The sequence below is a fragment of the Saimiri boliviensis genome, chromosome 2 (genome assembly GCF_048565385.1).
Source record: "Saimiri boliviensis isolate mSaiBol1 chromosome 2, mSaiBol1.pri, whole genome shotgun sequence".
NCBI classification, from domain to species: Eukaryota; Metazoa; Chordata; class Mammalia; order Primates; family Cebidae; genus Saimiri; species Saimiri boliviensis.
The window spans coordinates 160,072,762-160,096,643 of record NC_133450.1 but is presented as its reverse complement, the minus strand read 5'-3'; the positions used below and the strand labels follow the sequence as shown (position 1 = coordinate 160,096,643).

Genomic DNA, 23,882 nt, shown 5'->3' with positions numbered 1-23,882 from the left:
CTCCCAGGCTTAAGTAATCCTCCCACCTCAGACTCTCAAGTAGGTGGGACTACAGGAATGTGCCACCATGTTGCAAGTTTCTTTGAACCTATTTGTCCATATTTTTATAGTTTGAGGTCTTAGATTTACGTCTTTAATTCAGTTGTATTTGATTTTTTGATTTTGATGAGAGATAGAAGGCTAGTTTCATTCTTTTGCATATGGGTGTCTAGTTTTCCCAGCACCATTTATTGAAGAGATTGTCCTTTCCCCAATGTATGTTCTTGGCACCTTCATTGAAAATGAGTTTACTGTAGATGTACGAATTTTTTTCTGAGTTCTCTATTCTGTTTCATTGGCCCACGTGGCTGTTTTCATGCCAACATCATGCTGTTTTAGTTACTACAGTTTTGTAGTATAATTTGAAGTCAGGTAATGTAATCCTTTCAGTTTTGTTCTTTTAGTTCAGGATCATTATCAAACGTTTTTTAAGCATTGATTGAAATGGTCATATGTATTTTTTTCCTTCATTCTGTTGCTATGATCTATCACACTGGTTGATTTACACATGTTAAGCTATCCTTGCGTTCCTGGGATAAATCCTACTTGGTCGTGATGAATGTTCTTTATATTTATTTATTTATCTATTTGCATATATATTTTTTTGAAACAGGGTCTCACTCTTTTGTCCAGGCTGAAGTGCCATGTGCAAATGTAGCTTATTTCAGCCTTGACCTCCCAAGTGCAAGCAACCCTCCCACCTCAGCTTCCGAAGTAGTTGAGAACAGACATGCACCACCATGACTAGCTAATTTTTTATTTTTTGCAGAGACAGTGTCTCTACAAAACCAGGCTGGTCTCAAACTCCTGAACTCAAGTGATCCTCCCATCTTGGTCTCCTAAAGGTAGGATTATAGGCAGGAGCCACCACACCTGCCTTGAATACTCCTTTTAATGTGTTGTTGAATTTGGTTTCTTAGTGTTTTGTTGAGAATTTTTGCATCAGTGTTCATCAGGGATCTTGGCCTGTAGTTATCTTTTTAAAAAATGTGTCTTGGTTTACTTATAATATCAGAGTAATACTGAACTCATAGAATGAGTTTGGAAGTATTCCCTGCGCCTCTATTTTTTTAAAAAGTATTTTGAGTAGGATTGGTAATCACCAAACATCTTAAAATGTTTGGTAAAATTCAGCAGTGAAGCTATTGGAGTCTGGGCTTTTCTTTGCCGAGACAATTTTTATTACAGCTTCGACGTCATTTCATGTTACAGGTCTGTTCAGATTTTGGATTTCTTAGTGGTTCAATTTTGGTAGGCTGTATATGTCTAGATATGTATCCATTTCTTCTAGATTTTCCAATGTATTGGTATATGGTTGCTCGTAGTAGCCTCTAAGGACCCTTTAAATTTCTGTGGTATCAGTTGTAGAAGAGCATGTCTCCTCTTTCATCTGTGATTTTATTTATTTGGGTCTTCTCTCTTTTTTTCAGAATTAGTCTGGCTAAAGTTTTGTTGATTTTGTTCATTTCTTCAGAAAACTAACTTTTCAATTTATTGATCTTTTTATTTTCTTCATTTCGGTTTCATTCATTTCTGCTCTGTAATTTTCTTTCTTCCAGTAATTTTGGGTTTGGTTTGCTCTTGCTTTTTGTTCTTTAAGATGCATCATTAGGTTGTTTATTTGAAGTTTTGTTTTTTTTTTCTTTTTTGATGTATGCACTTATAGGTATAAAATTTTCTCCTTGTACTGTTTTGGCTATTTCCCATAGGTTTGGTATATTTTGTTTTCATTATCATTTTTTCAAGAAATGTTTAATTTTCTTCTTAATTTCTTCATTGATCCACTGGTCATTCAGGAACATATTGTTTAATTTCCATATGTTTGTACAGTTCCCAAAATTCCTTGTTATTGATTTCTAATTTTATTTTATTGTTGTCAAAGAGGATACATAACATAATTTCTTTTTTTTTTTTTTTTTAAGGCTTGTTTTGTAGCATAACATATGACCTATCCTTGACAGTGTTCCCTGTGCTGAACAGATGAATGTATATTTTGCAGCCATTGGATGAAATGCTCTGGAAATATCTATTAGGTCCGTTAGGTATACAGCACAGATTAAGTCTGATGTTTCCTTGTTGATTTTCTGTCAGGATGATCTGTCCAATGTTGTAAGTTGGGTGTTGAGGTCTCCGTCTATTATCAAATTGGGGTCTGTCTGTTTCTTGATTTAAGGTTATCATGAGACTGGCACATATTGAGAGAGCCAGGTGGGAAGGAGTACCCAGAGAAACTCCAAATAGCCTGTCTGCTGGGGTGGAGCTTCAAGAGGTTCACACCATTTGCAGCAAGAAGGAGACTGGCCAACTGGCCTCTCTTCTTCCTGTGTGAAACCTGGGATTCAAATGTCAGACAGGAAGCACTCTAACAGGGACTCTGTCCTAGAAAGAGTCTGTTTCCCCCTTTTCTTCTTTTTTACCCAGTAAAACTCTGCTTTACTCACCCTTCAGTCTCTCAGCCTGAATTTTTCTGGGACAGACAAGGACCCCATCCTTAGCTGAACTAAGGAAAAATCCTGCAACAATTTTGGCACCCCACATGTGGCTTGAGAAGTGGTAAGTGAAATGGAAACTAAAAAACTCACTGTTGCTTCTGAGCCTTTTCACCCTCAGACGTCTGAGGATGGGGGAAACCATGCCTTCACCTCTCATTGCTCCAGGTCTCTTCATGGCCTTTTCCTTCCTTTTTTGTGACTCACTGGTGAGCAACGGCTACCCTCAACCCCCCACCACTCCCTGCCGGGCTTGGACATATGGCCCAAGGCACTGGTGGTGGCTGGCTGGTGTTTCCTGCCATGAGACATTGGAGCCTTCCTGTTCCCTGGCCAAGAGATTTAGCTCCATCAGAAAGTAATCAACCTTTTCTCCCTGATGGAGGAAGCACTTGCGTAAGAATAAGGTTCTTCCCCAGGCAGTTTTAAACTGTTTCTTTCTTTCCCCTTCTCTACCCCATCTGCAAGTTAACTTTAAACGTTTTTTTTTTTTTTTCTTTTAGAAGATGTTTTGCTAGGCCAGCCCCACCAACTATCACTGTTTATATTTTCTGTAAAGTTTTGATTGTGAAATCAAGCCTCCATCTTGTTTTACATCCTGAGGGCATGACTTGTAACTTTGGTGGCAAGGCTTTGTTTAGCAATCCTGTCTTAGGGAATAAGTTTCTTTCTGGTTTGGTATCTGCATGTTTTCCTAGCACTGTCTCTGTCTCTTAAAGGGTCCCACCCAGTGCATGGGTTTTCTTCTGCCTGTCTGTGTGTGTACTGTGTGTGATGTCTGTAAAAAGAGCTCTAATTAATTTGGCATAAAGAAGGACAAGCACTTAGATCTAATATTTTTTAAAGGGAAGTTAAAAGCTGTGGTACCTTTCAGTTCATATGACCTTTATCTTTAGGAAATAAAAACAGCCCTAAAAACTGGTAAAATGCGGGTCACCTGCAAGATTTGCTAAGTGTTTTGAGATTACAAATTGCTTTTTGGGTTTTGAAAACTCTTTGACTTGCTGGCTTCACAATTGGTAAGGCCTGGGGACATGTCCTTAACTGAGAAGGAACTAACCGTGTCCTTAACTGAGAAGGCTGAACTTGGCTGCAGTTAGTACACAGTTAAGGCAATTTACCAAGTTTTACAGGTACGTAGGGACACAGAGCCAAACCATATCATTCTGCCTCTGACCCCTCCCAAATCTCATGTTCTCACATTTCAAAACTAATCGTGCTTTTCCAGCAGTCCCCCAAAGTCTTAAATCATTTCAAAATCCCTAGTCCAAAGTTTCATCTGAGACAAGGCAAATCCCTTCCACCTATGAGCCTGTAAAATCAAAAGCAAGTTAGTTACTTCCTGGATACAATGGGGGTACAGGCATTGGATAAATACATTCATTTCTAATGGGAGAAATTGGTCAAAACAAAGAGGCTACAGGCCCCACACAAGTCTGAAATCAATTCATTAAACCTTAAAGTTCTAAAATGATCTCCTCTGACTCTTTGTCTCACATCCAGGGCATGCTGATGCAAGAGGTGGGGTTTCACAGCCTTGGTCAGCTCCACCCCTGTGGCTTTGCAGGCACAACCCCTGCCAGCTGCTTCCACAAGCTGGCATTTTCTGTGGGTTTTCCAGGTGCATAGTGCAAGCTGTCAGTGGACCTACCATTTTGGAGTCTGGAGGATGGTGGCCCTCTTCTCACAGCTCCACCAATCAGTGCCCCAGTGGGGACTCTGTGTGGGGTCTCTGATCCCACATTTCCCTCTGTACTTCCCTGGCAGAGGATAGCCATAAGAGCCCCACTGTTGCAGCAAAAACTTCTACCTGGACATCAGATATTTCCACATATCCTCTGAAATCTGGGTAGAGGTTCCCAAACCTCAATTATTGACTTCCGTGCAACTGCAGTGTCAACACCATGTGGAGGTTGCCAAGGCTTGGGGCTTGCACCCTCTGAAACCATAGCCTGAGTGCCGTACCTTGGCCCCTTTTAGCTACAGCTGGAGCAGCTGGGACACAGGGCACCAAGTCCCTAGGTTGCACACAGCAAGGGGACCCAGGGTCCGGCCCAGAAAACCATTTTTTCCTTCTATGCCACTGGGCCTGTGATGGGAAGGGCTGTTGCAAAGGTTTCTGACATGCCCTACAGACATTTTATCCATTGTCTTGGTGATTAATATTTGGCTCCTTGTTGCTTATGCAAATTTCTGCAGCTGGCTTGAATTTCTCCCCAGAAAATGTTTTTTTTTTTTTTTTTGAGACGGAGTTTCGCTCTTGTTACCCAGGCTGAAGTGCAATGGCGCGATCTCGGCTCACCGCAACCTCCGCCTCCTGGGTTCAGGCAATTCTCTTGCCTCAGCCTCCTGAGTAGCTGGGATTACAGGCACGCGCCACCATGCCCAGCTAATTTTTTGTATTTTTAGTAGAGACGGGGTTTCACCATGTTGACCAGGATGGTCTCGATCTCTTGACCTCGTGATCCACCCGCCTCGGCCTCCCAAAGTGCCGGGATTACAGGCTTGAGCCACCATGCCCAGCCACTTTTTTTTTTTTTTTTTTTTTTTGCTGCATTGTCAGACTGCAAATTTTTCAAACTTTTGTGGTCTCTTCCAATTGAATGCTTTGCTGCTTAGAAATTTCTTCTGCCAGATACTCTAAATCATCTCTCTCAAGTTCACAGTTCCATAGATCTTTAGGACAGGGGCAAAATGCCACCAGTCTCTTTGCTAAAGCATAACAGGAGTCATCCTTGCTCCAATTCCCAACAAGTTTCACATTGCCATCTGCGACTACCTCAACCTGGACTTTATTGTCCACATCACTATCAGCATTTTGGTCAATGCCATTTAACAAGTCTCTAGGAAGTTCCAAACTTTCCTACGTTTTCCTATCTTCTTCTGAGCCCTCCAAACTGTTCCAACTTTTGCCTGTTACCCAGTTACAAAGTCATTTCCATATTTTTGGGCATCTTTACAACACTGCCCCACTACTCAGTACCAATTTATTGTATTAGTCTGTTCTCATGCTGCTAATAAAGACATACCCAGTACTGGGTAAATTATAAAGGAAAGAGGTTTAATTGACTCATGGTTCCACATATCTGGGGAGGCCTCATAATCACGGTGGAAGGCAGAAGAAGAGTAAAGTCACATCTTACATGGTGGCAGGCAAGAGGGGATGTGTAGAACTCCCCTTTATAAAACCATCAGATCTCATGAGACTTATTTACTGTCATGAGAACAGCTTGAGAAAAACCTGCCCCCATGATTCAATTACCTTTCACCAGGTCCTTCCCATGACATGTGGGGAACAATTCAAAGTGAGATTTGGGTGAAGACACAGAGCCAAACCATATCAGTGTATTTTCAAATTGCCTATCTTCAAGCTCACTAATTCTTTTTTCTGCTTGATCAATTCTGTTATTAAGAGATTCTGATGCATTCTTCAATATATTAATTGCATCTTTCAACTCCAGAGTTTCCGCCTGATTCTTTTTAATTATTGCAATCTCTGTTAAATTTATCTGGCTAGGTGCAGTGGCTCATGCCTGTAATCCCAGCATTTTGGAAGGCTGAGGCAGGTGGATCACTTGAGCCCAGGAGTTTGAGACCCACCTGGGCAACAGGGCAAAACTTCATCTCTTAAAAAAAAAAAAATTACAAAAATTAGCTGAGAATGGTCCACCCACTTGTAGTCACAGCTACTCAGGAGGCTGAGGTGGGAGGATCACTTGACTCCAGGAGGCAGAGGATAGAATGAGCTAGGATCATGCCACTGGGCACCAACCTGGGTGACAGGGTGAGACCCTGTCTCTAAATAAGTAAATAAATTCATCTGATAGGATTCTAAATTCCTTCTCTGAGTTATCTTGAATTTCACTGAATTTCTTCAACACAGCTATTTTGAATTCTCTGTCTGAAAGTTCACATCTCTCTCTCTCTCCATAATTGGTCCCTGGTGACCTGTTTAGTTCATTTGGTGAAGTCATGCTTTCCTGCATGGTCTTGATTCTTGTGGATGTTTGTCAGTTTCTGGGCATTAAGGAGTAAAGTATTCATTGTAGTCTTTGCAGTCTGGGCTTGGTTGTACCCACCCTTCTTGGGAAGACTTTCCAGGTATTCAAAGGGATTTGGGTGTTGTGATCTAAGCTTTTGCTATGGCAGCCATATCTGCCTTAAGGGACACTCCAAGCCCAGTACTACTGTTGGTTTTGCAAGCTCATAGAGGTACCATATTGGTGGACTTTGATAAGATACAGAATTCTCTGGATTACCAGTCATAGACTCTTGTTGTCTTCCTTACTTTCTCCCACACAAACAGAGTCTCTCTCTGTGCTGAGCTGCCTAGAGATAGGGGAGGGGTGACACAAGCACCACTGTGGCCCCCAGCACTGGGATTGTGCTGGATCAGACCTGAAGCCAGCACAGCTTAGGGTCTTGCCCAAGGCCTCTGGTAACCACTGCCTAGCTATACTGCTTATGTTCACTCATGGCACTAGTGCTCTTCAATCAGCAGGTAGTAAAGCCAGCCAGAACTTTGTCTTCTCTTCAGGGCAGCAAGTTACCCCCCAGCCCCGGGGAGGTCCAGAAATGCTACCTGGGAGACAGGACCTGGAGTTTGAAACCCAAGAAATCCACTTGGTGCTCTATGCCACTGTGGCTAAGCTGGCACTGAAACAAGACAAAGTCCTTCCCACTCTTCTCTCCCCTTTCTGCAGGTGTAGGAGCCTCTCCCTATGTCCATCATCACCACAGGCCCATGGGAAGTACTGCCAGGGTTCTACTGATGTTCACTTAAGGTTCAAGCGCTCTTCAGTCAGCTTGTAGTGAATACTGCCAGGCCTGGAACTCACCTTTAGGGCAGTGGGCTCCCCTCTGGTTCCAGGCAAATCCAGAAATGCCATCCAAAAACCAAGTGCTAGAATCAGAGACCCTAAGAGCCTGTTTGGTGCTCTACCCCATGAAGGCCAAGTTAGTACCTAAGCTGCAAGACAAAGTCCTCTTTACTCTTCCCTTCCTTTTTCTCAAGCAGAAGGAGTCTCTCCCCATAGCCACCACAGGTAGAATGTGCTGCATCACACCTGAAGCCAGCACATCTCTGAGTCTTACCCAAGGCCCATGGCAAGTACTGCCTAGATATTGCTGCTGATTATTCAGGGCTCAAGGGCTCTTTGATCAGCAAGCGATGAATCCTGCCAGAACAAGGCTCTTTCCTTCAAGTCACTGAGTTCCCTTCTGGCCCAGGTTGTGTCTAGAAATATCACTGGTAGCTAGAGCCTGAAATAGGGGTATCAGGACTCTGCCCAGTGCCCTGTTCTACTATGTCTTAGCTGGTATCCAAGATGTAAGATAAAGTCCTCTTTACTATTCCCTCTTCTCTCCTCAAATGGAGGAAAAGAGTCTCTCCTGGAGCTTCAAGCTGTGCTGCTTGAGGTTGGCACGGGGGCGGGGAGGCGGGGTGTTGCAAGCACTCCCTTGGTCACCCTGGCTGGTGTCCCACGAGGTTACTTGTCCCCCAAGTCCAGTGGTTCTGATCCCAGCACAGCACCAAGACTTGCCCAGTCATTGCAGTCCTTGAGGCCTAATAAACTTGAAACTGCCTTTCAAGTTTGTTTAGGACCCTAGTGCACTTTAGCCTGTGGCAGCAAGGCTTGCCATAACTTAGGTTCCAACCACTGGGATGGGGGATTCCCCTCTGGGTGTGGCTGTTCTAAATGTTCCTCTGCAGATGCCAGCTAAGTTCTGCCAAGTGTTGCTTTCCACTGTGACAAGGCAGCACTGAGTTCCAATGTAAAGCACTGAGTTCCCGCAATCACTGTACTCGCCCTCCCTCAAGTGCACAGATTCTCTTCATGCTATACAGCTGCTGACCTGGGATGCAGGAGGGTTTCCCCTGGAAGTTCAAGACTGTCTTTCCTACCCTCGTCAGTACCTCTTTCAGTGATATGAAGTTAAAACCGGTACTGCAATCACTCACGTGATTTGGGCTCTTATGAAGATGTTTTATTATATGGATAGTTGTTTGATTTGGTGTTCCTATGGGGAGGATGATTGGTGGAGGCTTCTATCAAGCTGCCTTGCTTTGCCTCCTCCTTATTTAAATGAAATTTTAAAATTTCTTTTTAGTGCCAAGGAATTTATGGTTGTTAACAATGGGTTCCCTGATTACAACTGTCTATGTAATCATTCCTGGATAAATGACATCTACAATAAATTATCTAAGATTTTTATTTTCCTTTTTTTTTTGTAAGGCAGGCAAGAACTGAAAAAAAATTTATAAAACAATAGTCGCCGGGTGCGGTGGCTCAAGCCTGTAATCCCAGCACTTTGGGAGGCCGAGGCAGGTGGATCACGAGGTCAAGAGATCGAGACCATCCTGGTCAACATGGTGAAACCCCGTCTCTACTAAAAATATAAAAAATCAGCTGGGCATGGTGGCGTGTGCCTGTAATCCCAGCTTCTAAGGAGGCTGAGGCAGGAGAATTGCCTGAACCCAGGAGATGGAGGTTGCAGTGAGCCGAGATCGCGCCACTGCACTGCAGCCTGGGTAACAAGAGCGAAACTCCATCTCAAAAAAAAAAAAAAAAAAACGACAATATAGAGTCATTCAAAATTGCTACCCCTCCCCCAATATTTTACTCCTAATTTGACATCATTTGTATGTAACTTGCCTTTAGAATCATCCAAAGTATTCAAATTACTTTTCCCTGGAACAACCCTTTTTATTTTATGATTTATGATTTATGATTTATTTTACATAATATTGATTAAATGATGTAAGTATAAAACAAGTACAATCGGCATAAAAGTTTTTAAGTCACATACACAGCTGACCCTTAGTTAGCAGATGATTCACAATTTCAAGAGCAGATCAAAGAGTAGCCTCTTGCCATTAAGAACTCAATGGACCATGGCCAGCAGTGTGTTTTATAGATGGAAAGGACTGTCAGTTTTTCTGGTGACTTGGGTAACTTAGAGTTGCATGAGAGTGTCTACTAAACTGCCTTCTAGGAGAGTTTTATTGATTTGCCCTCTTGGAAGCCATGTATGAGAGTGCTTATCTCCTTTTACCCTGGTTCTTAAACTCTAGTGTTCATAAGAATCACTTAGAGAGCTTTGTTAAAAATATGTAGATTCTTGACACACCACACTAACAGATTCTGATATGGGTCAAGTCCAAAATGTCTGCAAAGAAGCACACCAGGCATTTCTTAAGTAGATGATTAGTAAAAATGTTAACTCAAGGATGAGTTAGAAAACTCCTGGCCCAGGAATTCGTTTTCTAAAAATCACATATCTAATAAGTCAGTAATGCTAAAATCTGAATTTGTAATAAGTAGAAGGCAATGCCTATTATTCCCTAAACAACAATAACAGCAAACACTCATTTCTCTTTGGACAGTGGAAAACCAGAGCTAATTTACTAACCCCTTTAGAGGTTCAGTGGTGTCATCCATCTTGACTAAATTGCAGTGTAGCTATCCAGTGCTTTGCAGAGAAGTGTGGAAGGTATTTGTCAGGTTTTCCTGCTGTTTTGTAAAGACTGAGGGAACGGTATGCAGCTGCAAAGGAAGATGCTTTTCTTACTGATGTGAAGGTTTTTTTTTAACTTTCCTTTCCAAACCAGGGCCCTAGGACGTTGAGTTGGCCTGAGGAGCCAGGGCTGGCCTGCTAGAATAAATAAATGTTAGCAAGAGACTTCCCAGGGGTCTGGGCAGAGTTGAAATCTGAAGAGAGTATCTGTGGCTCTAGAAGGTCGAAGTAGAAGTCATAGAAGTCCTGACTCCATCTGTGAATCAGGCAGGAACTGTTAAATGCCCCAGCCTACTCAGAAAAGTGTGAGACAAAATACATGAGCATGAGTCAGAAAATCCAGGGCTCCACTAAACAGGAAATTCGGTGAGGGAATCACTTGGGAAAAGGGAGCTGGTATCAGAGGATCTCTTAGTGAAGTTTGACAGAGAAGAGAACTAATGTTTATTGATGCTATCTTATATATATCTTATTTAACATAATCATAATTTCTCCAGAAGTTAAAAAAAATGCTTTAAATATAAGGCCAAAGAAAGTAATAAGTAAATGAATGAATGAATGAATGAATGAGTGAAAGGCAGTAAAGGTACTGGTTTATAAGGCTCACTTTACTATCTATGCTATTGTATAATGGTATGGAATATTCTAGACAAGAGAATTGGCTGATGCCAGATAGTGATATGTATCAGAAACTATACAGCCCTTAGTTCATGGATGTCCTGACAAAGACTTTTTTTGACCAAACTCAGGCTCTTCTTGACAAGGCCTCAACCTTGGCCTATAGGAATTGCAGACACTCAGTATAAATGATTTTGTTCATCCCCCTTCCCCCCCCCCCACAACCTCCTGCCACCCAAACACACACTAAGAAAACTAGCCGGGCGCGGTGGCTCAAGCCTGTAATCCCAGCACTTTGGGAGGCCGAGGCGGGTGGATCACGAGGTCAAGAGATCGAGACCATCCTGGTCAACATGGTGAAACCCCGTCTCTACTAAAAATACAAAAGTTAGCTGGGCATGGTGGCGTGTGCCTGTAATCCCAGCGACTCAGGAGGCTGAGGCAGGAGAATTGCCTGAACCTGGGAGGCGGAGGTTGCGGTGAGCCGAGATCGCGCCATTGCACTCCAGCCTGGGTAACAAGAGCGAAACTGTCTCAAAAAAAAAAAAAAAAAAAAAGAAAACTAAACAAACTCTAGCATAGTTTCTAGCTCAAGGACATTTCTTGGGATGACCTGCAGCCCACTCCTTCCTCAAACTTCTGGGCTCAGGCAATCCTCTCACCTCAGTCTCCTGAGTAATTTGGACCACAGGTGCATGCCACCATACCCAGCTAATTTTTTTTTTTTTTTTTTTGAGACAGTGTCTTGCACTGTCGCCCAGTCTGGAGTGCAGCGGTGCAATCTTGGCTCACTACAACCTCTGCCTCCTAGGTTCAAGTGATTCTCCTGCCTCAGACTCCTATGTAGCTGGGATTACAGATGCCCACAACCACACCTGGCTAATTTTTTTTGTATTTTTTTTTTTTTTTTTTGAGACGGAGTTTCGCTCTTGTTGCCCAGGCTGGAGTGCAATGGCATGATCTCGGCTCACCGCAACCTCCGCCTCCTGGGTTCAGGCAATTCTCCTGCCTCAGCCTCCTGAGTAGCTGGGATTACAGGCACACGCCACCATGCCCAGCTAATTTTTTGTATTTTTAGTAGAGACGGGGTTTCACCATGTTGACCAGGATGGTCTCGATCTCTTGACCTCGTGATCCACCCACCTCGGCCTCCCAAAGTGCTGGGATTACAGGCTTGAGCCACCGCGCCCGGCCTTTTTTGTATTTTTAATAGAGACGGGGTTTTACTATTTAGGCTGGTCTCAAACTCCTGACATTGTGATCTGCCCGCCGTGGCCTCCCAAAGGGTTGGGGTTAAATGCGTGAGCCACTGTGCCTGGACAATTTTTAAATTTTCTATGTAGACAGGGTCTCACTATGTTGCCAGGGCTGGGGTCAACTGATCCTCCTGCTTCGACCACCCAAAGTGCTCGGATTATAGGCATGAGCCGACACGCTAAGCACTACTCTTCTTTTCCCATCACTCTTTCTTCCCTGCACCCTCTAATAAAACATTAGCATAAAAGCTTTTTCTCAGGCTCTGTTTTTTTAGGGAACTAAGGCTAAGAAAATGAATTCTAGTATTTGCCCACAAAAGCAAACTCTCAGGATGGGATTTCAATTGTCTCTTGACTAAAGGCAACGGAGACCCCATTGCTAGTGCAAGTGGGGCCATAATAACTTCTTGCAGTGAGATCCCAATTTTTGCAGCTTTTGCCTGTGGTTTATTGGGAGAAGATACAAGGCAGAAGGAGAGGCACTGGAAGGTCAGCATGTGGAAAATAGTAATTATAAGGCTGTATGGGTGGCTAATTTTGGTGTCAGTGCCAGTCTCATAAAAAGAGAATGTTAGGCTCAGGAAAGCGAATTGCTAACTTAAGGGATCCTTTAAAAACCAGAGGTCTCAATGGCAGTAGGACCTCAGGGTAGAACAAATAGAAAATCAGATCCAGATTCTAATTATAAGTAAAGTAGAGATGTACAGGAAATTCAGTTTGCAGCCTCAATGAATATACTATATTATAGCCAGGTCCCAGATGGTAAAGAGGGCACAAAGACTTGGGATGAGGATATCTGAATGGATAAACCTAAGAATCCTGAATCAAAAATTCATCTGAAGTTTCTGGGCCAATGCAATCCATCCCCCTTGCCTAGAGACTATGCAAGAACCTCACCAGAAGCAGATGCCTAGCAAGATGATACTTGCTTGCCTCACAAGCTGCCTCCACCACATCTGACTGCTTCCAGGAAAATAACCAGGATCATACTTCAGCATAGCCTGAGAGGGAAGGTACAGTCCTTGCTCAGAGAAGAAATAGCTTACTTATCAAACAGATGGCTGAATTTGGCTATTATATAGGAGCAGGAAACACAGCAACATGTGTAGGAGTTGATTTTGAGGATATAACATCGGGGGAAGAATATAACAATGAATAGGAGAGAATTCACTGGTATAGGACATTCTCCCGTAACTCGGGATTCAGTGTTCTGGGACCTAGGGCTGGTCTAAACATACTATCAGCTTGGCTTCTTAAAGCTTGGATATGATAATGGCCTCAAGTATGTGAGATAAAGTTGTCAGACCTCTTGGCATTATATTGAGTAAAGGGGACATATGAATCAAAGATGCAGGAGCTTTAGAATGGATATATCTAAGAACCAAATACTAACTGTTTTCTCTGGAAGGAGCCAGAAAAAATTCCCATTTCCAAAGCAATGAGAGATATGTTGGATGTATTCATTTCTTTAGAAAGCTTGGTGGTACATGTTCTCTGCAGGCCATGGAATTAGGTTACCTAATATCAATGGGGATGATGAGATTCCAGAATGATAGAGACCAGTGGTAGGACTTAATTCTCAGAGGTAGGATGGACATAATTATTTATAATGGGCATCAAAATCAGGGTGGTAATTAGAGTGTTTTGACCTACATGGATCTGTGGCAATTTTAGAGGCAAGATAGATGGATAACTGACCAGGTTGTTGCCTGATTTGTATGACAAAAGAAAATTGAGAGCTGGAAAGTAGAAAGCTGACATCAATACTACTATGGAAAAATCACCCAGTACCAAGAACTAAATTGATTTATAGACCTAGAGTTCATTGACTCAAGAGGAAATCATCTTCCCTTGAAGAAGAAGCTGGCAATGCCACCAAAGTACATATTTTTCTGATCCTTTCCTAAAAGGACCAGTGGCCATTTATCAGAGTAACTGTGCTAGGGGGAAGGGGAATACCCAGGCTTTAAAAATCTGTGAGATATAAAGCCTAAGCTGGTACTTCTATTAGGAAACCCTGAATGCCATTCTGGTCCTCTAGTTACAATAGGTGTTATGGTGGTCAGATGACAAACGAAGTCTTGGCCCCAATTCAATTCACAGAAGAATCAATGAGTAGTTATTTTCCTAGTCCTTGAATATACAAATGGAATAGGTATCAAGTGGAATATATATCAGATCCCTCACATGAGTTCCCTGCACTGTGTGGACGAATGACTGTTATTTTTAGAAAAGCCAAGTGGAAGTGTCAGAAACTGACTGTACCCTCACCCTCAGTCAAGAATGTAAATTAAAACCATATCTCAACCTAGAAAATATTTCAGGAGGCCGGGTGCGGTGGCTCTTGCCTGTAATCCTAGCACTTTGGGAGGCCGAGGTGGGTGGATCATCTGAGGTCAGGAGTTGAAGACCAGCCTGGCCATCCTGGTGAAACCCCATCTTTATTTAAAAAAAAAAAAAAAAGAAGAAAATATTGCAGGAATTGCTACCATTATCAGACTTGAAGAATGTATCCCTGTAGGAGAGGGGTAGGGTGGTCTTCATCCCATTCCCTTTTAATTCAACTTGCTGCTTATCTTAAAACCAGATGGATCATAGCAGCTGATGGTGAGCCCCCATATGCCTGGTCTGGAGGCAGTTCCACTCATAGCTGGGGGTAGGATATGATTATTTTGTTTTTGAGATGGACGGAGTTTCTCTCTGTCATCCAGGCTGGAGTGCAATGGTGAAATCTCAGCTCATTGCAACCTCTGCCTCCTGGGTTCAAGCAATTTTTCTGCCTTAGCCTTTCTAGTAGCTGGGATTACAGGCAGCCGCCATCACGCCCAACTACTTTTTGTATTTTTAGTAGAGACAGGGTTTCACCAAGTTGGCCACGCTGGTCTTGAACTCCTGACCTCAAGTGATCCACCTGCCTCGGCCTCCCAAAGTGAGTGCTGGGATTACAGGCATGAGCCACTGTGCCCAGGGGATATGATTATCTTTACAGAAGCACATCAATTTATCCTCTAGGATTTACCATGCAGGATCAGTTTAATAAGTGCTTTTTAAAAAAATTTCTATTAGTAGGAGGAAGCAAATTAATTTGCCTTTACAGGGCATGCAGACACAGCATGAAGTTAATGTCCCATGGGGAAAATTTTACCGAGAGAAAGAAGATGGGAAAAAGCTGGTAGATAAATTCCTTGCCTTTCAAAGATTCCAAGAGGGCTGGGTGAGGTGGCTCACACCTGTAATCTCAGCACGTTGGGAGGCTGAAGCAGTTGGATCACTTGAGGTCAGGAGTTTGAGACCAGCCTGACCAACATGGTGAAACCCCGTCTCCACTAAAAACAGAAAAATTAGCCAGGCATGGTGGCTCGCGCCTGTGATCCCAGCTACTCAGGAGGCAGAGGCAGGAGAAACGCTTGAATCCGAGAAGTGGAGGTTGCAGTGAGCTGAGATCACACCACTGCACTCCAACCTGAGCAACAGAGTGAGACTCCATCTCAATAAAAAACAAAACAAACAACACAAAATAAGTCATAAAGATGCCAAGAGGCAGGAATTCCAACTTGCCTCTCTGGAGATATCCCATGTTACCAAGAAACTTTTTACATCTCTTTCACGGGTGTGGCCAGCTCAGTAAACACATAATCTTGTGTTACTGTTTTCTCCTTTCCTGCCTCACCTGCCTTTGCCTCTCACTCTTGCCTCCCTGGGACTGAATCTCTAACAAAGAATTAGCACAAAGTTTGCTTCTTGTTGTTTTCTAAGAAATCAGGGCTAAGAAAATGGCCTTCACTTTCGCCTTACCCAACCAGGTAGTTGACTTTAGAGAGGAAAACAATTATGTAGATAAGCAGAAGTGAGTTTTGAAATACAGTTTTTCTCCGCTATTTCTATGAAAATTAATAGAGAGAATGAAGTAAAAATCAAATAGATTGCTTTTAAAAGTTAACCACAGGTGGTATTTAAAAATATTTGCACAACAGAAACAGAAATTCTATTTTCCTCTATAATAACTAGCCAGATGTCTTAGCCTATAAATTGATATTAATAAAATTAATATTGCTTGGAGATATAGAGGCTTTGAATAGCTATGTAGCATCTGATTACTTTTATTTACAGTTATCATTTAATATGTGTCAGCAAACCAGTGTTCATGAGCAGTTCTTTTTTTTTTTTTTTTTTGAGACGGAGTTTCGCTCTTGTTACCCAGGCTGGAGTGCAATGGCATGATTTCGGCTCACCGCAACCTCCGCCTCCTGGGTTCAGGCAATTCTCCTGCCTCAGCCTCCTGAGTAGCTGGGATTACAGGCACGCACCACCATGCCCAGCTAATTTTTTTTGTATTTTTAGTAGAGACGGGGTTTCACCATGTTGACCAGGATGATCTTGATCTCTCGACCTCGTGATCCACCCGCCTCGGCCTCCCAAAGTGCTGGGATTACAGGCTTGAGCCACCGCGCCCGGCCTGAGCAGTTCTTTTTAAGATGGCAAGTACTAAATATTTAAAATCTCTGTACCAGTATCCAAATATGATTGGCATGCTGATTTCAAAAGTATTTTAAGGAGGCAGTCTCTGCCATTAATGATAAAAGTTGGGTTGTAGCATTAGTTTAGCAGCCAACCTGTGAAATGCTGAATTTAATCCTCAAACCTCTGAGGTGCTGGGCCTATTTGGAAGACCTGGAGCAAGTTCCAGGATTTTCAACAAAAAAGGCAAGAGTTAAAGGCCTCTTGCGGCCTCGAGCTCTGAGGTTCCCAGGCTTTCTAGTTTAACAAAACATTTGTGAGTTGACCTTCAGGGCACAGCTAAAGGTATGGCTTTTAATTTAACCCTGTTTTTCTGAGCAGAACTAACCAAACATGTTCAGTAATTTAATTTATTTGTTTAATTGTCATTTTCTGTTTCACTGTATTCTATGATATGCTGTGTAACAGAGTCTAGAGATGTACATACCAGTGAGAGTGGTCTCCTCAGGGGGTTGGACCTAGGGAAGAGGATTTTGCAGGCCCTAGGAGCATTTTTGAGGCTACTTGTACGGAACATTCTGTGGTCCCAGGAATCCCAAGTATGATCTGGAAGTGTAAGAGGTATTGGTTCCTGCTAGGTGTGTCCGTTGACTTGTGGACCTCACCCTACAGTGAGGAAGTTTGCAGAAAGAAATTCATCAAGATGGGACCCTATAAAATTTGGGACTCAGGGTAGAGCCTGGATCTAGAGGTGGTACCAGAGTTTGGCATAATCAAGGATCGAAAAGACTGTTGAGGCTGGATGAAAGTAAGCATGAGAAGCTTGGTAATAAGATGAAATTGATGAGGCAAACCTTGAAGACCACGAGAAGGTATTTAGATTTTTGTTTTATTGGGATGATTATCTGCCAGTCAGATGGCACTTACAGCTGCAGAGCCTTAAGTGGGAGCTGACTTGAGATCTTGTCTGACATTTATCTGCAAAGCTTTGAGACAAGACGACCTTCTGCAAAAAGAGCTTGAGATTTCAGCTAGTCTATGGTCAAGTAGAGATTACAGTAGGCCAAAGTATGAGGATGTAGTCAAGGTGGTATCACAGCCCTGAAGAAGGAGCTTTTCTGTTATACGACTCACTGATGCACACACTTGGGCCTAGAACTGGAAACAGTACCTGTTCCAACTAACCCAAGAGTTGGACAGGAGGTAGAAGGCTGCACACTTTGCTATGAGGCTGACAAATCTGGCTGAGTATCCTTTTGTGTTTCATGTCTTTGCGTTACTTACAAACACCCTGAGATTTTTTACAGCAATGCCCCCGGACGCCTGCATTTGCTCTTACCATATAAACTGAATCTCTGTTTGCCTGACATTCCAATCTCTGGCGTTTGGTTTACATATTAGTTCTTTGTCTTGCCAGTTTTCAGATGTAGGCTTCTCTAATGGATTCTGAATCCATTGGCCTTTCCTCCTGACGCCACATGGCAAATGCTGTTCCACTTCTGACCCCTTAGAAAGTAACTTCTACCCTAGCTAGAACAACCTCTGCCTCTCAGCAAGGAGCAGTTGAATATTTTGTTATGAACCACTGGATTCAGAGAAAACTTTGGTTGCCCTGGCAACAAGGCAATGGTCTGCTTTTTTTTTTTTTTTTTTCCATCCCTGGACCCAGGGAATAGGATATTATAGGAGGAAAATTGAGAGCCCTGAGGAGAAATGCTCCTGTTGGGTCCACCCAATCAGTTGATTTTGGGATGGAGATACAGCTGGGGCTAGCAGCTGCTGTGGGAAGCCCGTCTATCTCTTTTCATCAATTTAGAGGAATTTAGAGGCAATTCAGCAAAAACTCTCTGAAATCAAACAATCATCATGATTTGTGAATATCCAGAGCTTTGGTTGGGAATGGGCAAGCGCATTGGTGGGTGCAAGCTGATTACATTTCCAACATATTGTACTTTAGGAGACATGGAGGGCGACGGTACTGCTCCTGAAGCCCCACAGTCATTTTTAGAGGGGGTTTATGAAGGTCCATCCACAAGAACTGATAGGCATTGCACATCTACCGGGAGGAAGGGATAATATCTTCACAGCTTTTTCAGCTACCCCGGGGGAAGTGAGAGGGACTCATACAAACTTTCACAGTTCAGCCACAGCCTCAAGAGAGGATTATGCAATGAGCTGGCTCAGGTCACCAGGCTTGAGCCTCCCAATATTAACAAGCTTCTGTGCAAGGCTAGAGGTGAGACTAGCACACAACCATACCTCTTCTTTCTCTTGGGTGGTAGCAGAGTGGTGACTGTGTATGTGCATTTCTATTTGTTTCTGTCCATTTCCCTACCCCTAAGCAGTTCATCTATATTCCTATAAGATTTAGTGGCTGTTCTTGATGCAGACTGCATTATTCATACTCTGCTTCTAAAAGATGCTTGCTTAAAGAATGTCTTGCACAAAAAGTGTATATTATTTTAATTTTAGAGGTTTTTTTTTTAAACTGGTAGTAATATTTAAGAATGCCTTCCTTTAAGCAAGTGGCCTCTTGCTTATAGAGAAAACCTTCTTTGGAAATGCTTTGCATGTGATGCTGCATTATGCAGGAGCCCCTTGGCAATCTTTGGTAATAGTGGCTAATGTTTAATAGCGGCAGCAGAACTTCTGCCATTTGGGAAGATAGCTTAAGCCCAGGAGTTCAAGTCCAGCCTGAGCAACACAGTGAGACCTTAATTTCTAAAAAAAAAAAAAAAAAAGTGCAGGACATTTTTTACATGTAAAAATGTTTGTTACCAAAGTGTGATATGAAAAAGCCTGTTTCGTCTCTTGCTGCTTTCAAATCATGGTGTGATTTCTTTTTTTTCTTTTCAGAAAAACTTGAAATGTGGAAATATTCTCATGTACTAGAAATTGATTGCATTATTTTGCTAAAGGACTCCCAAAAAGGATAAATATGATTTGGTGGCTAGCTTGCATATAAACAATGAGCTAGAGCTCACTTAGTAATGGCTTTTTTTCAGGGTTAACTAGACTTGCAGCTTCACTGAGAAGACTGCACGAGTCATTTTCTCTCTCCCTGTCTCATGTGCTCTCTCTCACACACAGTTATGCTAAAGCAGCTAAAATACAGTTTAATAATTTGAATTTAGACAAACTTAACTCTCTAAACTTCAGTAAAGAAGTGTATTTGTATCAAATATGCTTTAGTTTTCATGATCAAAAAGCCCAAAGAAGCTAAAATTAAACTTCCTTCCGTCTTTTACTCGTTCCTTTACATTTCTAAGCAAGTGAGACTCAAAATCACTGCTTTGATGCTATAGGAATCAGTGAATGTGCCAGCCAGAGGCCTCAGGATTCTTTAAAACCTGACCAGAAGGATGGGAACATATTTCTTGATCTCCAGAATGATCAAAAGGCAATATGAAAAGCTCTCAAGCAAAAAGGATTCAAAATTATTCCTTGTCTTATGAATCTAACAGGTCCAAAAGATGTCGATGCATCTTCCTCTCTCATTTGAGAGTTACACAAGCAGCCCCATGTCAGAATGGCAGAATTCCAGCAGTTCATTTCCAGAAGTGAGTTCTATGTGACTCAGAATGCATTCTCCATAGTAACCATATTATGCCTGGTGGTTAGCTAGGATTAATCCATCATGCTCTGAAGTAGAGTTCCAGAATTACAGGACTTGGCCACCCCATGAACAGTATTGTTATAGGAAGATGTTTCCAGGGGTCCAGCTAGGGATGCCAGGAATGGGGGACTCTTTGTTTCCCCAACTTCCCTCACTTCTGGGCCTCTGTAGCCTAGGGCAGAAAATTCTCCCTACAAGATGATTGGGAGAAAGTAATGAGGGGTGGAGCTGCATGGAGGCTTTCAGAGTTTGGGGGTTGGAGGCTGCCACTTCATGAGAAGCTGTGAGTCTTTCTTGCTCAGCTTCGGCAGCTCCTGGCTCACTTTTTTTCTTTTCATCTGCTGACCCTCAAAATTAATCTTTTTGCTTCTCCCTTCACTGCCACAAAGAACCTCTTTCTTGAGAGAAGCATTTTTCTCTTCTCATTTTGGATCAGAACAGAGTCCCCTCTACTTGCTTGGGTTTGAAGTAAATACATGGATTTTGTCCCATACTCTATGGAGTTAAAAAATTTCTCTGATTCTTTTCTTGTATTGCTAATTATTTCTACAGGTAACGTTAGAGCCTTCTAATGGTAAATATTTTTCTACTTAAGGAACTGGCATAACATTCATCCACATTTCAGGGGGAATCCTCGATTTAGGCATTCATAAACATTTCTTTTTTTTTTTTTTTTTTCTTTGAGACGGAGTTTCGCTCTTGTTACCCAGGCTGGAGTGCAATGGCGCGATCTCGGCTCACCGCAACCTCCGCCTCCTGGGTTCAGGCATTTCTCCTGCCTCAGCCTCCTGAGTAGTTGGGATTGCAGGCATATGCCACCATGCCCAGCTGATTTTTTGTATTTTTAGTAGAGACGGGGTTTCACCATGTTGACCAGGATGGTCTCGATCTCTCGACCTCGTGATCCACCCGCCTCGGCCTCCCAAAGTGCTGGGATTACAGGCTTGAGCCACCGCGCCCGGCCAAACATTTCTTTAAGAGTTGTGGCTGATGGAGGTATGGAGTTGAAGAGCATGACAATGAAGTTTGTGTAGAGCAGAATAGTGTAAAATGAGCACGTGAGTAGCACCCCCTAGTGTTGAAGTAGAGCTGTGAGTGTGGGAGGTGACTGAAAGAAGAGGTATATTACAGATACTCTTTTTATTTCTTTTTTGCTAAGTCCCCTCCTGCAGGGGCAGGAGCCCCGATGAAGGGTTGGGCTGCTCAGAGACTGCTGAGCAAAGTACTTCAAGAGACAATACCTAGGAGTAAAGCCACAACTAAGAGGCCATCAAAAGGGACCATGGAGAGAGGTGAAATTCAAGTGGCAAAGAGATGGACGGTGGGGAAAGGTTGGTCCAAGCAAGGGATTTCCAGTGGAGTCTGGAGAGACTCCTTGAACTGCCACCTGGAAGAGCACACTAAGGATTTTTTTTTCTAGGACCCTCAAGCTCTAGGAGGGAAGGAAACTTTTTTTTTCTTTTAGAGATGGTGTGTCACTCTGTCCCCTGGGCTGGAGTGCAGTGGTGCAATCATAACCCACTGAAGCCTTGAACTGAGTTTCTAACAGTCCTCCCACGTCAGCCTCCCTGATAGCTGGGACCACAGGCATGTGCCACCATATCCAGCTAATTTTTATTTTTTGTAGAGAAAGGGTCTTGCTCTGTTGCCCAGGCTGGTTTCCAGCTCCTGGGCTTAAGCGATTGTTCTGCCTCAGCTTCCCAAAGCAGGGGAACTATAGGCATGAGCTGCTATGCTCAGGCAGAAGGAAACTTCTGAAGCAGCTGAGTAGACTTGCGTATCATTCCTTAGATCACCATCAATCCTGCCTGGGCTAAGGTCAAAAGAATGTCAGAACAGAATGCTTTAAAGCATTCTTTAGGCAACAACTGAGCAGGTGAAGTGAGCAGAGGAGTAAGAGCCACGAGGCTTAACAACCAGGTCTATTGCAGAATTAGTCTTTGGCTTCCTTCATGCCCTTCAGTTTTTAGCGACTTAAGATGCCTTCTTGGTTTGGATCCATTTGCTTTTCTGACTCCAGCTACCCCAATCTTTTGTTGAAGCTATAATTTGTCATCATGCTTGCTTCATTTCTAAGCACAAGCCAGGTCCCTCTTTTTTGGCTCAGTCCTGCTTCCTTCCTGTCCTATGGAGTTTGGTCTGAGGAAGACTCAGTCAATTCCTGAACTTTCTTCCCTCCTCTTATTTATTTATTGATCACTTACTGTGTGCCAAACATTGCACTGAATGGTGGGGATTAGAGATTCAACATATAAATTTGGGGAGGGATATAATTTATTTATACAGATGTGAGGGAATTATATGGATATCTGAAGGAAGAACATTTATTTTAATCACATGCAAAAAATATAGGGCATCCATTGCCTTTCAGACAAGGCCCAGGTAGATTAGTTGTTTGGAGGGTCAGGTGTTATAAGTATGCCACATAATGGATAAAGAAGGTGGTGGTCTAGATTCAAAATCCTTGTTCAAACCCCAGTTCTGCCACTTATTAGCAGTGTGTTTTTGGGAAAGTTATTTTAGCTCGTAGGGAAGGAAAAATACCTTTTCTTCTACCCATTTTAGGTTCATGGCTAAGGTCCCTACAACAATAGGCAGATGAATAAGAGAAAAGCATGCAAATTTATTTAATGTAAGTTTTATATTACTTGGAGACTTCACACAGAAATAAAAATCTGAAGAAACCATTAAACCTGAGGGCTGTGTGTGTGGGTTTTTTAAATGCTAGGTTTGATGAAGAATGGATAGTTGCAGAGAAATGTGACAGGCAAAAAGGGTGTGCTCTAATGGTAATAAACTAGGGGAAACTTAGCAATTCCTTAGAATCTTAACAAGTCATATTCTTCTCTATAACCCTTTTTCTTCAGAGATAAAGATGTTCCCTTTGGCCAGGCATAGGAGGATATTTCTCACATGAGGGTCTTACGACCTGCTTCAGGGTAAGGTCAGAAAATCTTCCCTGGGTTTTATGACCTGCTTGATGGTAGAAGGGAGATGGGAAGTTAAGACTAGCCTTCCTGCTTCTGCTGTTTTCTCAAATTTCTTTCTTTTCTTTTCTTTCCCCTCCCCTTTTTTTAAGGGATAGGGTTTCCCTCTCTTACCTAGGCTGGAATTCAGTGGTGTGATCACAGCTCACTGTACCCTTGAACCCTGGGGCTTAAGCACTCTTCTTCCTGCCTTAGCTTCCTGAGTAGCTGGGATTACAAGTGGGTGCCACCATGTCCGGATTGTTTTCTCAAATTTCTTCAGCTTAAAATGTTCACCATGTCAAGGTGCCATATTTTGGGGGTAGCATGTCCTGAGCCCCATCAATTTTTTTGAGTCTTGGTTTCTTGTTTTTTTTTTTTGAGATGGAGTTTCGCTCTTGTTACCCAGGCTGGAGTGCAATGGCGCGATCTCGGCTCACCGCAACCTCCGCCTCCTGGGTTCAGGCAATTCTCCTGTCTCAGCCTCCTGAGTAGCTGGGATTACAGGCACGCACAACCATGCCCAGCTAATTTTTTGTATTTTTAGTAGAGACAGGGTTTCACCTTGTTGACTAGGATGGTCTCGATCTCTTGACCTCGTGATCCACCCGCCTCGGCCTCCCAAAGTGCTGGGATTACAGGCTTGAGCCACCATGCCCGGCTGAGTCTTGGTTTCTTAATCTGTAAAATAGAAATAATTAAAACCTACCTTAAAGAGCTACAATAAGAATTAAATGAGTTAGCCGGGCGCGGTGGCTCAAGCCTGTAATCCCAGCACTTTGGGAGGCCGAGGCGGGTGGATCACGAGGTCGAGAGATCGAGACCATCCTGGTCAACATGGTGAAACCCCGTCTCTACTAAAAATACAAAAAATTAGCTGGGCATGGTGGCGTATGCCTGTAATCCCAGCTACTCAGGAGGC

At 42.9% G+C, this 23,882-nt stretch overlaps 1 long non-coding RNA gene across 1 annotated transcript in view; it reads left to right on the top strand.

The window, feature by feature from the left end:
• Positions 1-23,882, top strand: part of LOC141583723 (uncharacterized) — a 257,104-nt gene that overhangs the window by 15,452 nt on the left and 217,770 nt on the right. Inside the window, exon 2 of the long non-coding RNA XR_012516574.1 lies at positions 809-884. This is a non-coding gene — a long non-coding RNA (uncharacterized LOC141583723). The remainder of the gene's footprint in view (positions 1-808; positions 885-23,882) is intronic.